Source organism: Bombus affinis, unplaced genomic scaffold, assembly GCF_024516045.1.
Source record: "Bombus affinis isolate iyBomAffi1 unplaced genomic scaffold, iyBomAffi1.2 ctg00000367.1, whole genome shotgun sequence".
Lineage (NCBI taxonomy): Eukaryota > Metazoa > Arthropoda > Insecta > Hymenoptera > Apidae > Bombus > Bombus affinis.
In genome coordinates this window covers 1-21,054 of record NW_026109041.1, presented here as the reverse complement: position 1 = coordinate 21,054, position 21,054 = coordinate 1, and the positions used below count along the sequence as shown (strand labels likewise).

The window sequence follows — 21,054 nt, the reverse complement described above, 5'->3', positions numbered from 1 at the left end:
AGTATTATTTCTTTTCATATATGTCAAGGCAATTGAGGCCAGTTCTTGCATTCGTTTCAGCTGGCAGTCGTATTCTATGTTCTATGGTGTGGATCCATAATTTATCTCTGCGGAATTCCTGCATGTACACTTCCTTCTACAATGATTAGTTGTGGACTAGGTACTTTTTACTTTCACTGCCTTTAATTATGTTATTGAATTAACACGTTTTATAGAACGCAAATAGTAATCTTTCTTTTGTTTTTAGGTTTCCACTATCTGCACTATTCGACAAGCAGTGTCGCACTTACTTTGGTTTAACCACGATATTGTTATAATCGTTTAGTACTATTATATTTTGTATTAAGGTAATTGAGGTTAATTCTTCCATTTGTTTCAGATGGCTGTCATACGTTATGTTTTACGAATATGGGCTTATGGCATGTCTTTGCATATACACTTCCTTTTACAATAGTTAATTGTTCACAAGGTACTTTTCACTTTCACCGTTTTAATCACTTTATTGAATTAATACATTTTATATTTGAGTAATGTTTAGAAAGTACATAGTAATTTCCTTTTCTTTTTAGGTTTCCATTATCCGCATTATTCGACGAGCAGCACTACACTACATACTACTGTACTGTGTTACCTTCTGAAAACGTTTCGTTTATTGTTTATTTCGGTTATGCGCTAATTTTAACTTATTTAAGTGCACTGTTCGCGGAATCCTTTTCACTTCAATCATGACGTTTTGGTTTTCTAAAATTTCCAACACTTTATGCGGTCCCGAATATTGGTCGGAAAATTTTCCTCTTCTGGGTTCCTTTAATAGATATACTAGATCTCCTATTTTGAAATTTTGCGGGTTGATCCGTCTGTCATAGTATTCTTTTGACTTTAATTTGGATTTTATCAGATTTTCTCTTGCCATTTGTTGAACGGTGATGATTTTATCGAACAGGTCTCTGAGATACTCTGCATATGTTGGTTCCATATTCTCCTCGGTTATCATCTCGCCAGTAGGTTCTCTGGCTAAGTGCCCAAAGACTAGTTCGTGTGGGGAGAATTTTGTTCCTTCGTGTACGGAGGTATTGTAGGAGAACATGGCTAATTCCACCCATTCGTCCCAGTTTCTGGAATTTTCGATGTACAGGTTGAGGTATTCAGTTAATACGTGGTGAGATCTTTCGATGGAGCCGTTGCTTTATGGATGGTATGCTGACGTGGTATATCTTTTTATGCGAAATCTTTTTGCTACTTTTTTCATCAGCGAGGATGTAAAATTTGCTCCCCGATCAGTAAGGATAGCCCTCGGTGAACCGAATCGGCAAATGAATTGTTTTACGAAAACGTCAGCTATCTCGGCCGAAGAGATTCCTGCCATCGGTATCCCGATTGAATATTTTGTCAGTAAGTCTTGGATGGTTAATATGTATTTATTTCCCTTTTGTGTCTGTGGTAATGGACCGACGATATCCATACTAATTTTATCGAACGCTTTACCTGGTGTGTCTGTGAGCACCATGGGTTGCCTTGTTTTTATTCTGGTTAACTTTTTCAATTGGCATTCTTTGCATGTTCTCACGTATTCCTGGATTTCTTTCTTCATGGTTTTCCAATAGTAGTATTGTCGTACTCTTTGGTAAGTTTTTGTTACTCCCTTATGTCCTGCTACAGGTGATTCGTGCTTTTCTCGTATTATGTTGCTTCGCGCTTCCACCGGTGGGATAATTATTTCCCCGGTACAGATGGTAATAGCTATGGTTTCTCCCATGAATACTTCTTTCAGTTTCCTGATTGTATATCGCCAAGGTATTTCTTCCAGGTTTGTTTTGCTGATGCTAAAGGACGTTAATTGGTTTTCTTTTACCACATCCAGTAAAGATTTCAATGAGTTCGATATATTTTCTGGCGTTATTGGAGAGTTTCGATCTTCCTTTACGGGTAGGGACACGATGTATTTTCCGGAATCTTGATTCAATATTACTCTTCCCAACATTAAATCTCTATAATACGGCAGTTTTCCTGCTTCCTTCATTTCTAAGGCCCCTTTATCTATCGGAGTGCCATGTATATCGACGAATATTATTCTATGGTCGTTTACTCTCGTAATCGAGTCTCGCGTTTCCAAGATTCTTAGCTCTGAAAGTACCGCAGGCATTGCGTCCTTTCCTTGTTGCTGAATTGGTTCGGAAATTGTTATAGGGGGTTCTTCTTCATTCGTTTTATCGATGTCGGTTATCTCTTGAGTGATTGTTTCCTCGTCTGTGTTTACGTCGATTTCGGCTAATGCGTGGTCAAAATGTTTTGTGGGTGTTTCTTCTATGGTGACGTGTTTTCGAATGGAAATTTTTTCTTGTTTTCCTGGTCTATTGTGTTGCGATAGTTCGCGTGGTTTAACTTCAAACGTGGGGGAGTCTTCGGTTAGTGTGTCTAGTTCAAATCTCTTGGGTGCGGGATATCGACTCGGTGAATCTTCCTCTTTTTTCCTGATTGGCAAACAAACCTCAGGGGGGTTTCTAGATAAGGCGTCTGCATTCGCGTTTGCCTTACCTTCTTTGTGTATAATGTCGAATTCGAAATCCGCCAATTTTAGTTTCCACTTCCAAATTCTTGAAGTAGGATCTTTGATAGAATGCATCCACACCAGAGGTTTATGATCGGTTATAATGGTGAATTTTCTCCCGTACAAATACGGTCGGAAGTGCATTGCGCTGTAAACGATCGCTAGGCATTCCTTTTCTATCGTGGAATAATTTTGTTCGGTGGGGTTCAATAATCTTGAGGCGTATGCGATCGGTAGGTCTTTTCCGATAGGTCCTTGGCTTAGTACGCCGCCCACGGCATATCCAGATGCGTCTGTCGTGAGATTGAATGGTTGAGAGAAGTCCGGGTACTGCAAAATGGGTTCTGTTATAAGGGCTGTTTTCAAGGTGTTGAATGCATCTTCTTGGTTTTCCGTCCACTTGAACGCAACGTCCTTTTTTAGTAATTGCGTCAATGGTTTCGCAACCTTGGAGAAATTGGGTATGAACCTTCGGTAATATCCAGCTAATCCCAAAAATTGTTTAATATTTTTTGATTTCCTTGGCCGTGGAAAATTTGAAACTGCCTCGATTTTCTTTGGGTCAGGTTTAACTCCATTCTCACTGATTACATGTCCCAAATATTTTACTTCGTGCCGTAAGAATTCGCACTTGTCCGGTTGCAGTTGCAATTTAGCTCTCCGTAATCTGTCCATAAGTCGATTAAATTTAATCTCATGTTCGTGAATGGATGTAGAATAAATTACTATATCATCCAGATAAACGAACAGCTCTATTCCTTGCAACCCTGACAGTATCGAATTCATCAACCGCTGGAACGTTGCTGGTGCATTTTTCAGTCCGAAAGGCATTCGTTTGAACTGAAAATGACCATATGGCGTCGAGAATGCAGTTTTGTGGGCATCTTTCGATGACATACGGATTTGGTGGAACCCAGATGCTAGATCGAACGTGGAAAAGTATTTCGCACTTCCCAATTGGTCCAATATTTCAGTGATATTGGGTAGTGGATAGGCATCGCCTATTGTTTTGTCATTTAATTTCCTGTAATCAATAACCATTCTCCATCGTTTATTACCTTGAGAGTCCGGTTTCTTCGGCACGATCCATAATGGGGAGTTATACGGAGATGTCGATGATTCCACAACGTCCGTTTCTAGTAGTTCTTGAATCTGGCGGTTTATTTCTTCCCGATGTACGGGAGGATACCGGTATTGTTTAACATTGATCGGTATCTCATCTGTGGTAGCAATTTCGTGTTGTAAAACGTCTGTTCCTTCTAGTGTCTCCCCTGGGAGATGAAATCTATCTTGATTCTTCCGTATTAGCGCTTCGACGTTCCTCTTTTCTTCTTCATTTAAATGCTCTAGTCGCAATAATTCCATTATTTTGTCGAACCTATTTCCCTCAGATGCTGAAACGGCGTTGCACGTAGTATGAGAGGGCGGAGTAGGAGTTGCAAATTTTTTTATTACTATTGTGGGTACGGTAAATTCGTAATCCCTCGAGGTGGTATTAATTATTCTTAAATAACCACGTCCCTTATGGTTTTTCACGACCGCATTTCCGAAATAGACTCCCTTAATCGGTTCGATTTTGGGGATGAATCCCTCAATTTCCTCCGGATTTGCGATATTTATGGTACAGGGTACCGAACTTCGTTTCGGCACAATTATCTTTTCTTTTGTATCAAACGGGATGTAGATATCCCCCCATTTGATATGTTTTTGCCCGTAATCCAAACGGGCTCTGTATTTTGCAAAAAATTCGGAACCTAAGATTCCGTCTTGATTGATCAGCAGGGAATCATCAACTACATGGAAAGTAACGGGGTGGCCCGCAACCTGTATTATTGTCTGCCCTAGGGTGACCAGGCTCGTTGCCGTAATTCCTCGAACTTCAATTATCTCTTGCTCGTTGATGATCGCTGACTCGGGTAAGGCAGGTTTCTTGATAATATTAATTTCTGATCCGGAGTCTAGCAGTAGATTCGCCTTCGTTTTCAAATCCGGGGAGACTATTCTCGCGGTAGGAGTATTTGAGGTTTCTTTTATTTCTATTGAAACCATCCGGAAAGGTCGACGTCCGAATCTGAGTCCAACACCCGGTGATACTTGTATGGGACGTTTAGGAATATTTTCAGTAGATTTAGAATTATTCTTTGAATTTTTATTACAAACCTTTTTGCTTATAGATTCTGTTTTGGGTTTAGGGATGGCTATACTTTTATTCTCTATAGTCTGAGTTTTCTTAGAATTTAATGGCTTGACTTTGAGTTCGATAAAGTTACTTTCTGATGGTTTTATAGATGTTTTTGAGGGTGATACGCTCGCTATCTCTTTTCGTATTATATTTGAAACGTTCACAAAATTCGTGGAACCTTGCTTTTGTATTCTTGCCGAGTCAACCGTGATATTAGGCAGGGGATAAACGTCGCCTTTCGTTTCGTCGTTCAATTTCCTAGTTTCTGCCTCTTCTGAAAGTTCTTTGATATTAGTGTTGTTTATTTTGGCTGGGGATTCGGGAGATTTTTCACTCATGATTTCGTCTGTGGTGCCGTGCGTCCTCTTGCTACTTAAAGTAACATCGTCTTTTATCCCAGCAACGGAACAGTGTTTGTATTGGAAGGTTGGTTGTTTCAAATAATCAGCATCCCTCCTTTGACTTGGATCTCCTTTGAGATGTTTATCTACGCATTTTTCTTTCCAGGTTATTGCTCTTGCTCTTTTCCTAATATCTTTCTCTATTCCCGGGTCGCTTAGACGATTCCACGACGGCGATACAAATCTCCAATCCTGGTGGTGGTTTCTGATGTTGTTACTATCGTATAGGGGACGAGTTTTGTTTCCATTATAATTATTCGGAGGTGTCGGACGATTCTGCGTCGGCGGCACGAATCTTCGATCCTGGCGGTTGTTTCTGATGTTGTTACTATCGTATAGGGGACGAGTGTTGTTTCCATTATAATTATTCGGAGGTGTCGGACGATTCTGCGTCGGCGGCACGAATCTTCGAGCTCGTTCGCATGCCCTTAAAAATTGAAATACCGGTGGTCGATGGCCGTCGAACACTGGCACTGACTTGATCGTGTCTTTTAGTTTAATTGGTTGAAAATTATCATTAATGGGTCTTATTCCTCGCGGAATTAACGGCGTCGATGTGGGAATTTCGGTATCTCTCGATTCCCTACTTGCACGCAGGTCTTCTTCCACTCTGCTTAGACATGCATTAATGTCGGTTAGTACGCGAAAATTCTCGTCCCACGCTTTCAATTTTTCCGACAACAACGTAATCGTGTCCTCGTTTAGTGAGTCTCGTGCGACCGCCATGTTTTTTTTTCCTTTCTTTTTGTATATGTTTATGTGTATGTTTCAGTTAATAAATTGAAAAAACTTTAAACCTATCAGCGTATGTTATTGTTTATACCAACTGTAATCCTCCGTGGAGCGTATCCCACCGCTGCCACCAAAATTTTTATCTATATATATATATATTGTTACGTTTCGCTATCCATATTTTGAAATTTTAAACAATGTAGTAGTCGCTGCCACCAGAAACAGTCTAAGGACTGTTTCAATTAGATATTTCTTGTTAGATTATGTAGCGTTGATCGGAGTTTAGGCCACTGGTCAACAATCTCCACGTTTCGGCTAACCTGCTATGCGCAGGAATACTAGCACGGGAGAGGATTGTTTGGAATAAACAATTATATTATAAATAATTATTACAGGCGGAATTAATGACGAATTATACTAATCATTGATATTATTTATTATTTTAATTATTAGTTATTAATAATAATTAAAGTTAACTCACCTGACGTTGGTCTCCGCTGATGAACGGGCAGGCCGCTGGGGTGATTCCGGTTTTACAAAGATCGACACTTCTATAATTTTTCGTTTTAATCTTTATTTAATTTGAACAGTGTAAACAACAGTGTGTCCGGACGTGTTTAACAATTCGAAATTCTAACACAACAACTTGAGCCAACTATTGTTTTAATTCTAACTGACTAATAACAATTATTTTATAATTCGAACTGACTAATAACATTTATATCTCGTAATTCTTAAACTCGAACTGGAACGAACAATTATTCTCTAATCCTAACTTAAATTCTAATTAAATCAACTGAACGAACTGATATCAGACTCACTCAAATTCAATTGAACGACTAACAATTACTCTCCTTATTTTCGCTAAATTCTCCTAAACCAACTAATCACAATTGCTCTATCCTATTTCTTTATTCTAACTGAATTACTCTTCTTTAATTTCGTTAAATTCTCCCGAACGCTAACAATTTCTCTGACTATATTCTAACTGAACCAACTAATGGCAGTTACTCTCTTTTCACAATTACTCTGATTGTTCTAACTGAACCACTAACAATTAATCGTTAACGCTAACGCTAACAATTAATCTGACTCTTCTTTATTTTTCGCTAAATTCTCCCGAACCGCTAACAATTACTCTCTTACTCTTTTATTCAACTGGTAACGATTACTCCGATTTGAATTGTGTCGCTACGCTTTTTATAATGACATCCCCAATGGGATGACAGTCACGTGACAGTTCGTTCCGGTGGGAATCGCAATGCTGCAGATTTTTAGAGTTTCCATGAGAGAACGTGGATTTTGATGATTACAGGTTATGTTGAGTGATGGACACAAAAGCGTCCGCGCCTGTGCGAACTGTGTGAGTATGTGTTTTTAGTATTCTATCTCGTTTCGCATGTTGTTTGTTTCCTTAAACTTGTGAATTTGTTTTAGCGCAAGAGGAAGAAGATATGTGAATGGTACGAGATGACGTGATCGACGTGCGTGTGTGAATATGTGCGAAGGATGATGCTGAAGTGGCGGTTTTCCATCCAAATAGGCACAGTGGCACCTTCGTTGGCGTCGTGTCCTGATGATCTTTTCACAATTTGGTTTTATTTGACAATATGGGATATATTTTGCTCCTTGTAGATTTATATGTCCATATTTGCTATATATTAAATCGTGTATATTTTATATTACTTCCTTGTTATTAGGTTATTAGTTGTGTAACTCCAGTTTCTGATCTATGGAAAGTGGTGAAACGTCTTCACGAAATACAATTTCATTCGTTTTCCTCCCTTGCATTGGCACGCTGTGAGTGGTGTCGACTTCCAGATGAGGTTTGTGCATCTTGATTATTATGCATTTAATGATAGATACTTTGTCAGAGGTTCCCATGCGGATTGTCGCGGTGTGTATCTTGTTATGATTTCTTTTATTTAGTTCATCCTGCTTCTTTCGTGTTTTATTCACTGCATATGATATTTCAGTGCAAGAAGAAGAAGAATTGTAAAGAATCCGTAAGTGGCCGTAGAAGACGCAGTCATCGTGTGAGGTGTTGTCGGCAGGAACGAAGAGTCGAAGTTGTTGAAGAAGTCGTGTGACATTTGTATTGTTTCCGGTTATATACAACGCTATTTCACATATCTATGTATATATATATAATATTATATTATTATATATTATTATACTAAATCTTCAGTTGGTTTAGTTGAATGTTCAGTAATGTAATTTTTACAAGGTGGTTTTGTATATTAGATGAGTAGTTGTTCGATATAATAATATGTGTATATATATATATACATTTCACAATGTAATTTTCCATTATGTAAAATATATATATGCATATGTATATGTGCGCGTATTGTTATTCTCATTGTTTCTCGGATCGTTAATTGGTTGAATATTCCATAATGTGGATTTCGTATATAATTCTCTAGGTTCGTAGAAATGTAATTCTATATATTTATTTCTTTGCGTTTTAATGGTTTAATAACGTATAAATACATATATATATATATATTATGAATTTTTCCCAAAGATACGCGTACGCATGTGTATATCTATATATGTGTGTGTCGCAGAGTAATCTTGTATACAATTTTCACTTTTATTAGAATGCTGATGTAGTGTAGTATATTTTATTTCTTTTATATTTTATTAGATTACCAATTATTCAGATTCACGAAGTAGGTCGCACACACAGATATGCATACACGTGTGTGTATATACTTGTGTTTTCGCAGAGAAATCTCATACATTTGAATCGCGGCTTGTTTTATTTATTGGTTCATTTAATTATTTCATTTTATTTGTATTTTATATGTCATTGCTGATTGGTTGTAGTGTTTCTTCTTATTGATTCATTTATTTCATTTTGATTGTCTGTCGTATAATTCTTTTTATTTTGATTGGTTAGTTATTAGTTAATTTATTATTATTGGTCGTGTTTAATTATTCATAAGTTATTGGTTCGTGGCGTCACGTGCGGAACGCGGGACGTGACACTATGTTACGTTATACGTTATAACGTAATACTATATAACGTTATACGTTCTAACGTAATGCTATATAACGTTATACGTTATAACGTAACACTATATAACGTCATGCGGTAGAACGTATTAGTATATAATGTTATACGTTATAACGCAATACTATATATCGTTACACGTTATATAGTAATAGTATATAACGTTATACGTTATATCATAGTAGTATATAACGCTATACCTTATATCGTAATAGTATATAACGTTATACGTTATATCGTCATACTATATCACGTTATACGTTCTAACGTAATGCTATATAACGTTACACGTTGTATAGTAATAGCATAGTACGCTATACGTTATAACGTAGTTCTATATAACGTTACACGTTATATCGTAATAGTATATAACGTTATACGTTACACCGTAATAGTATATAACGTTATATATATAATATAATATATAATTATATATAATGTAATACTATATAACGTAATACTATATATAACGTAATATAACGTAATACTATATAACTTTACACGATGTATATAACATTATAAATCATATCGTAATAGTATATAACGTTATACGTTATAACGTAATACTATGTATCGTTATACCGTATACCGTAATAGTATATAACATTATACGTTATAACGTAATAATACATAACGTTACACCTTGTATGGTAATAGTATATAACGTTATACGTTATATCGTAATTATATATAACGTTATACGTTATAACGTAACACTATATAACGTTATACGTTGTAACGTAATACTATATAACGTAATACCATATAACGTCGTACGTTATAACGTATTAGTATATAATGTTATATGTTATAACACAACACTACATAATATTAAACGTTATACTGTAAATGTATATTCCGTTATACGTTATAACGTAGTACTGCATAACGTTATACGCTATAACGTAATACTACATAACGTTATACATTATACCGAAATAGTATATACCGTTATACGTTATAACGTAATACTATATAACGTTACACGTTGTATAGTAATAGTATATAACGCTATACGTTATATCGTAATAGTGCATAATGTTATACGTTATACGGTAATAGTATATATAGTTATACGTTACAACGTAATACTACAAAACGTTATACGTTATAACGTAATACTATATAACGTTATACATTATACCGAAATAGTATATACCGTTATACGTTATAACGTAATACCATATAACGTTGTACGATATAACGTAATACTATATAACTTTACACGATGTATAGTGTTAGTATATAACGTTATACGTCATATCGTCATAGTGTATAACGTTAAACGTTATAACGTAATACTACTTAACGTTACACGTTATAACGTAGTACTATATAACGTTATACGTTACAACGTAATACTATATAACGTTATACGTTACAACGTAATGCTATATAACGTCATACGTTATAACGTAATACTATATTACGTTGTGCGTTATATCGTAATAGTATATAACGTTATACGTTTTATCGTAATAGTATATAACGTTATACGTTATAACGTAATACTACATAACGTTACACGTTATACCGTAATTCTATATAACGTATCACGTTGTGTAGTGATAGTATATAACGTTATACGTTATATCGTAATTACATATATCGTTATACGTCATAACGTAATACTATAAAACGTAATACTAAATAACGTTACACGTTGTATAGTAGTAGTATATAACGTCATACGTTATAGCGTAATAGTATATAACGTTATACGCTATAACGTAATAGTATATAACGTTATACATTATGAAGTAATACTACGTAGCGTTATACGTTACAACGTAATACTACATAACATTATACGTTATACCGTAATAGTATGTCACGTTATACGTTATTACGTATTACTGTATAACGTTACACGTTGTATGGTAATAGTATATAACGTTATGCGTTATATCGTAATGGTGTATAACGTTATACGTTATATCGCATTAGTATATAACGTTATACGTTATAACGTAATACGTTATAACGTTATACGCTACAACGTAACGCTATATTACGTTATACGTTATACCGTAATAGTATATACCGTTATACGTTATAACGTAATACCATATAACGTTATACGTTATAACGTAATACTATATAACGTTATACGTTATAACGTAATACTATATAACGTTATACGTTATAACGTAATACTATATAACGTTATACGCTATAACGTAACACTATATTACGTTATACGTTATACCGTAATAGTATATAACGTTATACGTTATAACGTAATACTATATAACGTTACACGTGGTATAGTAATAGTGTATAGCGTCATACGTTATACCGTAATAGTATATAACGTTATACGTTATAACGTAATACTATATAACGTTACACGTTGTATAGTGATATTATATAACGTTATACGTTATAACGTAATACTATACAACGTTATACGTTATAACGTAATACTATATAACTTTACACGTTGTATAGTAATAGTATATAACGTTATACGTTATAATGTAATACTATATAACGTTACACGTTGTATAGTAATAGTGTATAGCGTCATACGTTATACCGTAATAGTATATAACGTTATACGTTATAACGTAATACTATATATCGTTACACGTTGTATAGTGCTTTATATAACGTTATACGTTATAACGTAATACTATACAACGTTATACGTTATAACGTAATACTATATAACTTTACACGTTGTATAGTAATAGTATATAACGTTATACGTTATAACGTAATACTATATAACGTTACACGTTGTATAGTAATAGTGTATAGCGTCATACGTTATACCGTAATAGTATATAACGTTATACGTTATAACGTAATACTATATATCGTTACACGTTGTATAGTGATATTATATAACGTTATACGTTATAACGTATTACTATACAACGTTATACGTTATAACGTAATACTATATAACGTTACACGTTGTATAGTGATATTATATAACGTTATACGTTATAACGTAATACTATATAACGTTACACGTTGTATAGTAATAGTATATAGCGTCATACGTTATAACGTAATACTATATAACTTTACACGATGTATAGTATTAGTATATAGCGTTATACGTTCTAACGTAATGCTGTACAACGTTATACGTTATAACGTAATATTACATAACGTTATACATTATACCAAAATAGTATATACCGTTATACGTTATATCGTAATAGTATACAACGTTATACGTTATATCGTAATGGTATTTAACGCTATACGTTATAACGTAATACTATATAACGTCATGCGGTATAACGTATTAGTATATAATGTTATACGTTATAACGCAATACTATATATCGTTACATGTTATATAGTAATAGTATATAACGTTATACGTTGTATCATAATAGTATATAACGTTATACGTTGTAACGTAATACTATATAACGTTACAGGTTGTATACTAATAGTATATAACGTTATATGTTAAATCGTAATAGTATATAACGTTATACGTTACAACGTAATACTATATAACGTTACACGTTGTATAGTAATAGTATATAGCGTCATACGTTATAGCGTAATAGTATATAACGTTATACGTTCTAACGTAATGCTGTATAACGTTATACGTTATAACGTAATATTACATAACGTTATACATTATACCAAAATAGTATATACCGTTATACGTTATAACGTAATACTATATAACGTTAGTCGTTGTATAGTAATAGTACAGAACACTATTCGTTATATCGTAATAGTATATAACGTTATAAGTTATAGCGTAATACTATATAACGTTACACGTTGTATATTAATAATATATAACGTTATACGTTATAACGTAGTACTATATAACGTTACACGTTATATAGTATTAGTATACAACGTTATACGTTATATCGTAATAGTATATAACGTTTTACGTTATAACGTAATACTATATAACGTTACACGATATATAGTATTAGTATACAACGTTATACGTTATATCGTAATAGTATATAACGTTACACGTTATATAGTAATAGTATATAACGTTATATGTTAAATCGCAATAGTATATAACGTTATATGTTATAACGTAATACTATATAACGTTACAGGTTATAACGTAGTCCTATACAACGTTACACGTTATATAGTATTAGTATACAACGTTATACGTTCTAACGTAATGCTGTATAACGTTATACGTTATAACGTAATATTACATAACGTTATACATTATACCGAAATGGTATATACCGTTATACGTTATAACGTAATACTATATAACGTTACACGTTGTATAGTAATAGTATACAACGCTATACGTTATATCGTAATAGTATATAATGTTATACGTCATAACGTAATACTACATAACGTTATACATTATACCGAAATGGTATATACCGTTATACGTTATAACGTAATACTATATAACGTTACACGTTGTATAGTAATAGTATACAACGTATTACGTTATAACGTAGTACTATATAACGTTACACGTTGTATAGTAATAGTATATAACGCTATACGTTATATCGTAATAGTATATAATGTTATACGTAATACGTAATACCATATAACGTTATACGTTATAACGTAATACTATATAACTGTACTCGATGTATAGTATTAGTATATAACCTTATACGTTATAACGTATTACTACATAACGTCATACGTTATAACGTAATACTATATATCGTTACACGTTGTATAGTAATAGTATATAGCGTCATACGTTATAGCGTAATAGTATATAACGTTATACGTTATAGCGTAATACTATATGACGTTATACGTTATAACGTAATACTATATAACGTTACACGTTGTATAGCAATGGTATATAACACTATACGTTATATCGTAATAGTACATAATGTTATACGTTATAACGTAATACAATATAACGTTATACTTTATAACGCAATACTATCACTTTACACGTTGTATAGTAATAGTATATAACGTTATACATTATAACATAATACTACATAACGTTATACATTATACCGAAATAGTATATACCGTTATACGTTATAACGTAATCCCATATAACGTTATACGTTATAACGTAATACTATATAACGTTATACAATATAACGTAATACTATATAACGTTATACGCTATAACGTAACACTATATTACGTTATACGTTATACCGTAATAGTATGTAACGTGAAACGTTATAACGTAATACTATGTAACGCTACACGTTGTATAGTAGTACTATATAGCGTTATACTACATAACGTCACAAATTGTATAGTAATGGTGTATAACTTTATACGTTATATCGTAATAGAATATATCGTTATACCTTATAACGGAATACTACCTAATGTTATACGTTATGCCGCAATAGTAAATACCATTATTCGTTATAACGTAATACTTCATAACGTTATACGTTATACCGTAATCGTATATAACGTTATACGATATAACGTAATACTATATAACGTTACACGATATATAGTACTAGTATATAACGTTAAACGTTATACTGTAATAGTATATAACGTTATACGTTATAACGTAATACTATATAACGTTACACGTTGTATAGTGATATTATATAACGTTATACGTTATAACGTAATACTATATAACGTTTCACGAAGTAATAGTGATAGTATATAACGTTATACGTTATAACGTAATACTATATATCTTTACACGTTGTATAGTAATAGTATATAACGTTTTACGTCATATCGTAATAGTATATAACGTTATACGTTTTAACGTAATACTATAACGTTAGACGTTCTAACGCAATTGTGTATAACGTTATACGTTATAACGTAATACTATATAACGTTACACGTTATAACGTAATACTATATAACGTTACACGTTGTATAGTGATATTATATAACGTTATACGTTATAACGTAATATTATACAACGTAATACGTTATAAAGTAACACTGTATGCCGTTATACGTTATAACGTAATACTATATAACGTTACACGTTATAACGTAATACTACATAACGTTACACGTTATACCGTAATAGTATGTAACGTGAAACGTTATAACGTAATACTATGTAACGCTACACGTTGTATAGTAGTACTATATAGCGTTATACTACATAACGTCACAAATTGTATAGTAATGGTGTATAACTTAATACGTTATATCGTAATAGAATATATCGTTATACCTTGTAACGGAATACTACATAATGTTATACGGTATGCCGCAATAGTAAATACCATTATACCTTATAACGTAACACTTCATAACGTTATACGTTATACCGTAATCGTATATAACGTTATACGATATAACGTAATACTATATAACGTTACACGATATATAGTACTAGTATATAACGTTAAACGTTATATCGTAATAGTATATAACGTTTTACGTTATAACGTAATACTATATAACGTTGCACGTTATACCGTAATAGTATTTGCCGTTATACGTTATAACGTAATAGTATATAACGTTGTACGTTATAACGTAATACTACATAACGTTATACGTTATAACGTAGTACTATATAACGTTATACGTTATACCGTAATAGTATATAACGTTACACGTTATAACGTAATACTATATAACGTTACACGTTGTATAGTAATTGTATATAATGTTATACGTTAGAACGTAATACCATATAACGTTATACGTTATAGCGTAATACTATATGACGTTATACGCTATAACGTAACACTATATTACGTTATACGTTATACCGTAATAGTATATAACGTTACACGTTATAACGTAATACTATATAACGTTACACGTTGTATAGTAATAGTATATAATGTTATACGTTATAACGTAATACCATATAACGTTATACGTTATAAAGTAATACTGTATGCCGTTATACGTTATAACGTAATACTATATAACGTTACACGTTGTATAGTGATTGTATATAACGTTATACTTTATAACGTAATACTATATAACGTTTCACGTTATATAGTATTAGTATACAACGTTATACGTTATATCGTAATAGTATATAGCGTTTTACGTTATAACGTAATACTATATAACTTTACACGATGTATACTATCAGTATATAACTTTATACGTTCTAACGTAATGCTGTATAACGTTATACGTTATAACGTAATATTACATAACGTTATACATTATACCAAAATAGTATATACTGTTATACGTTATAACGTAATACTATATAACGTTAATCCTTGTATAGTAATAGTATAGAACACTATTCGTTATATCGTAATAGTATATAACGTTATAAGTTATAGCGTAATACTATATAACGTTACACGTTGTATATTAATAGTATATAACGTTATACGTTATATCGTAATAGTATATGGCGTTTTACGTTATAACGTAATGCTGTGTAACGTTACACGTTGTATAGTAATGGTATATAACGTTATATGTTAAATCGTAATAGTATATAACGTTATACGTTATAACGTAATACTATATAACGTTAATCGTTGTATAGTAATAGTATAGAACACTATTCGTTATATCGTAATAGTATATAACGTTTTACGTTATAACGTAATACTATATAACGTTACACGTTATATAGAATTAGTATACAACGTTATGCGTTATATCGTAATAGTATATGGCGTTTTACGTTATAACGTAATACTGTATAACGTTACACGTTGTATAGTAATGGTATATAACGTTATATGTTAAATCGTAATAGTATATAACGTTATACGTCATAACGTAATACTATATAACGTTACACGTTATATAGAATTAGTATACAACGTTATACGTTATATCGTAATAGTATATGGCGTTTTACGTTATAACGTAATACTGTATAACGTTACACGTTGTATAGTAATGGTATATAACGTTATATGTTAAATCGTAATAGTATATAACGTTATACGTTATAACGTAATACTATATAGCGTTACACGTTATAACGTAATACTATATAACGTTACACGATATATAGTATTAGTATACAACGTTATACGTTATATCGTAATAGTATATAACGTTACAAGTTATATAGTAATAATATATAACGTTATATGTTAAATCGCAATAGTATATAACGTCATACGTTATAACGTAATACTATATACCGTTATGCGTTATATCGTAATAGTATATAACGAAGTACGTTATATCGTAATAGTATATAACGTTATACGTCATAACGTAATACTACATAACGTTATACATTATACCGAAATGGTATATACCGTTATACGTTATAACGTAGTACTATATAACGTTACAGGTTGTATAGTAATAGTATATAACGCTATACGTAATATCGTAATAGTATATAATGTTATACGTTATAACGTAATACCATATAACGTTATACGTTATAACGTAATACTATATAACTTTACTCGATGTATAATATTAGTATATAACCTTATACGTTATAACGTATTACTACATAACGTCGTACGTTATAACGTAATACTATATATCGTTACACGTGGTATAGTAATAGTATATAGCGTCATACGTTATAGCGTAATAGTATATAACGTTATACGTTATAGCGTAATACTATATGACGTTATACGTTATAACGTTATACTACATAACGTTACACGTTGTATAGCAATGGTATATAACACTATACGTTATATCGTAATAGTACATAATGTTATACGTTATAACGTAATACCATATAACGTTATACGTTATAACGCAATACTATCACTTTACACGTTGTATAGGAATAGTATATAACGTTATATATTATAACATAATTCTACATAACGTTATACATTATACCGAAATAGTATATACCGTTATACGTTATAACGTAATACTATATAACGTTACACGTTGTATAGTGATAGTATATAACGTTATACTTTATAACGTAATACTCTATAACGTTTCACGTTGTACAGTGATAGTATATAACGTTATATCGTAATAGTATATGACGTTATACGTTATAACGTAATACTATATAACGTAATACTATATAACGTTACACGTAATACCGTAATAGTGTATATCGTTATACGTTATAACGTAATAGTATATAACGTTTTACATTATAACGTAATACTATATAACATTACACCTTATATAGAATTAGTATACAACGTTATACGTTATATCGTAATACTATATAACGTTATACGTCATAACGTAATACTACATAACGTTATACATTATACCTAAATGGTATATACCGTTACACGTTATAACGTAATACTGTATAACCTTACACGATATATAGTACTAGTATATAACGTTATATGTTAAATCGCAATAGTATATAACGTTATACGTTACAACGTAATACGATGTAACGTTACACGTTATAACGTAATACTATATAACGTTACCCGTCATACCGTAATAGTATGTAACGTTAAACGTTAAAGCGTAATACTATATAACGTTAAACGTTGTGTAGTAATAGTATGGAACTCTATTCGTTATATCGTAAGAGTATATAACGTTAAACGCTATAACGTAATACTACATAACTTTATACGATATATAGTATTAGTATATAACGTTATACGTTATACCGTAATACTACATAACGTTATACGTTACAACATATTTCTTCATAACGTTATACATTATACCGAAATAGTATATACCGTTATACGTTATAACGTAATCCCATATATCGTTATACGTTATAACGTAATACTATATAACGTTATACAATATAACGTAATACTATATAACGTTATACGCTATAACGTAACACTATATTACGTTATACGTTATACCGTAATAGTATGTAACGTGAAACGTTATAACGTAATACTATGTAACGCTACACGTTGTATAGTAGTACTATATAGCGTTATACTACATAACGTCACAAATTGTATAGTAATGGTGTATAACTTTATACGTTATATCGTAATAGAATATATCGTTATACCTTATAACGGAATACTACCTAATGTTATACGTTATGCCGCAATAGTAAATACCATTATACGTTATAACGTAATACTTCATAACGTTATACGTTATACCGTAATCGTATATAACGTTATACGATATAACGTAATACTATATAACGTTACACGATATATAGTACTAGTATATAACGTTAAACGTTATACTGTAATAGTATATAACGTTATACGTTATAACGTAATACTATATAACGTTACACGTTGTATAGTGATATTATATAACGTTATACGTTATAACGTAATACTATATAACGTTTCACGAAGTAATAGTGATAGTATATAACGTTATACGTTATAACGTAATACTATATATCTTTACACGTTGTATAGTAATAGTATATAACGTTTTACGTCATATCGTAATAGTATATAACGTTATACGTTTTAACGTAATACTATAACGTTAGACGTTCTAACGCAATTGTGTATAACGTTATACGTTATAACGTAATACTATATAACGTTACACGTTATAACGTAATACTATATAACGTTACACGTTGTATAGTGATATTATATAACGTTATACGTTATAACGTAATATTATACAACGTAATACGTTATAAAGTAACACTGTATGCCGTTATACGTTATAACGTAATACTATATAACGTTACACGTTATAACGTAATACTACATAACGTTACACGTTATACCGTAATAGTATGTAACGTGAAACGTTATAACGTAATACTATGTAACGCTACACGTTGTATAGTAGTACTATATAGCGTTATACTACATAACGTCACAAATTGTATAGTAATGGTGTATAACTTAATACGTTATATCGTAATAGAATATATCGTTATACCTTGTAACGGAATACTACATAATGTTATACGGTATGCCGCAATAGTAAATACCATTATACCTTATAACGTAACACTTCATAACGTTATACGTTATACCGTAATCGTATATAACGTTATACGATATAACGTAATACTATATAACGTTACACGATATATAGTACTAGTATATAACGTTAAACGTTATATCGTAATAGTATATAACGTTTTACGTTATAACGTAATACTATATAACGTTGCACGTTATACCGTAATAGTATTTGCCGTTATACGTTATAACGTAATAGTATATAACGTTGTACGTTATAACGTAATACTACATAACGTTATACGTTATAACGTAGTACTATATAACGTTATACGTTATACCGTAATAGTATATAACGTTACACGTTATAACGTAATACTATATAACGTTACACGTTGTATAGTAATTGTATATAATGTTATACGTTAGAACGTAATACCATATAACGTTATACGTTATAGCGTAATACTATATGACGTTATACGCTATAACGTAACACTATATTACGTTATACGTTATACCGTAATAGTATATAACGTTACACGTTATAACGTAATACTATATAACGTTACACGTTGTATAGTAATAGTATATAATGTTATACGTTATAACGTAATACCATATAACGTTATACGTTATAAAGTAATACTGTATGCCGTTATACGTTATAACGTAATACTATATAACGTTACACGTTGTATAGTGATTGTATATAACGTTATACTTTATAACGTAATACTATATAACGTTTCACGTTATATAGTATTAGTATACAACGTTATACGTTATATCGTAATAGTATATAGCGTTTTACGTTATAACGTAATACTATATAACTTTACACGATGTATACTATTAGTATATAACTTTATACGTTCTAACGTAATGCTGTATAACGTTATACGTTATAACGTAATATTACATAACGTTATACATTATACCAAAATAGTATATACTGTTATACGTTATAACGTAATACTATATAACGTTAATCCTTGTATAGTAATAGTATAGATCACTATTCGTTATATCGTAATAGTATATAACGTTATAAGTTATAGCGTAATACTATATAACGTTACACGTTGTATATTAATAGTATATAACGTTATACGTTATATCGTAATAGTATATGGCGTTTTACGTTATAACGTAATGCTGTGTAACGTTACACGTTGTATAGTAATGGTATATAACGTTATATGTTAAATCGTAATAGTATATAACGTTATACGTTATAACGTAATACTATATAACGTTAATCGTTGTATAGTAATAGTATAGAACACTATTCGTTATATCGTAATAGTATATAACGTTTTACGTTATAACGTAATACTATATAACGTTACACGTTATATAGAATTAGTATACAACGTTATGCGTTATATCGTAATAGTATATGGCGTTTTACGTTATAACGTAATACTGTATAACGTTACACGTTGTATAGT

The 21,054-nt window shown here is 31.5% G+C and overlaps 1 long non-coding RNA gene across 1 annotated transcript; it reads left to right on the top strand.

The window, feature by feature from the left end:
• Positions 1-7,159: 7,159 nt before the first annotated feature.
• On the top strand, positions 7,160-7,978 carry LOC126927956 (uncharacterized). Its single transcript, XR_007716094.1, has 3 exons — positions 7,160-7,226; positions 7,301-7,689; positions 7,840-7,978. It is a non-coding gene; the product is annotated as an uncharacterized LOC126927956 (long non-coding RNA).
• Positions 7,979-21,054: the final 13,076 nt, after the last annotated feature.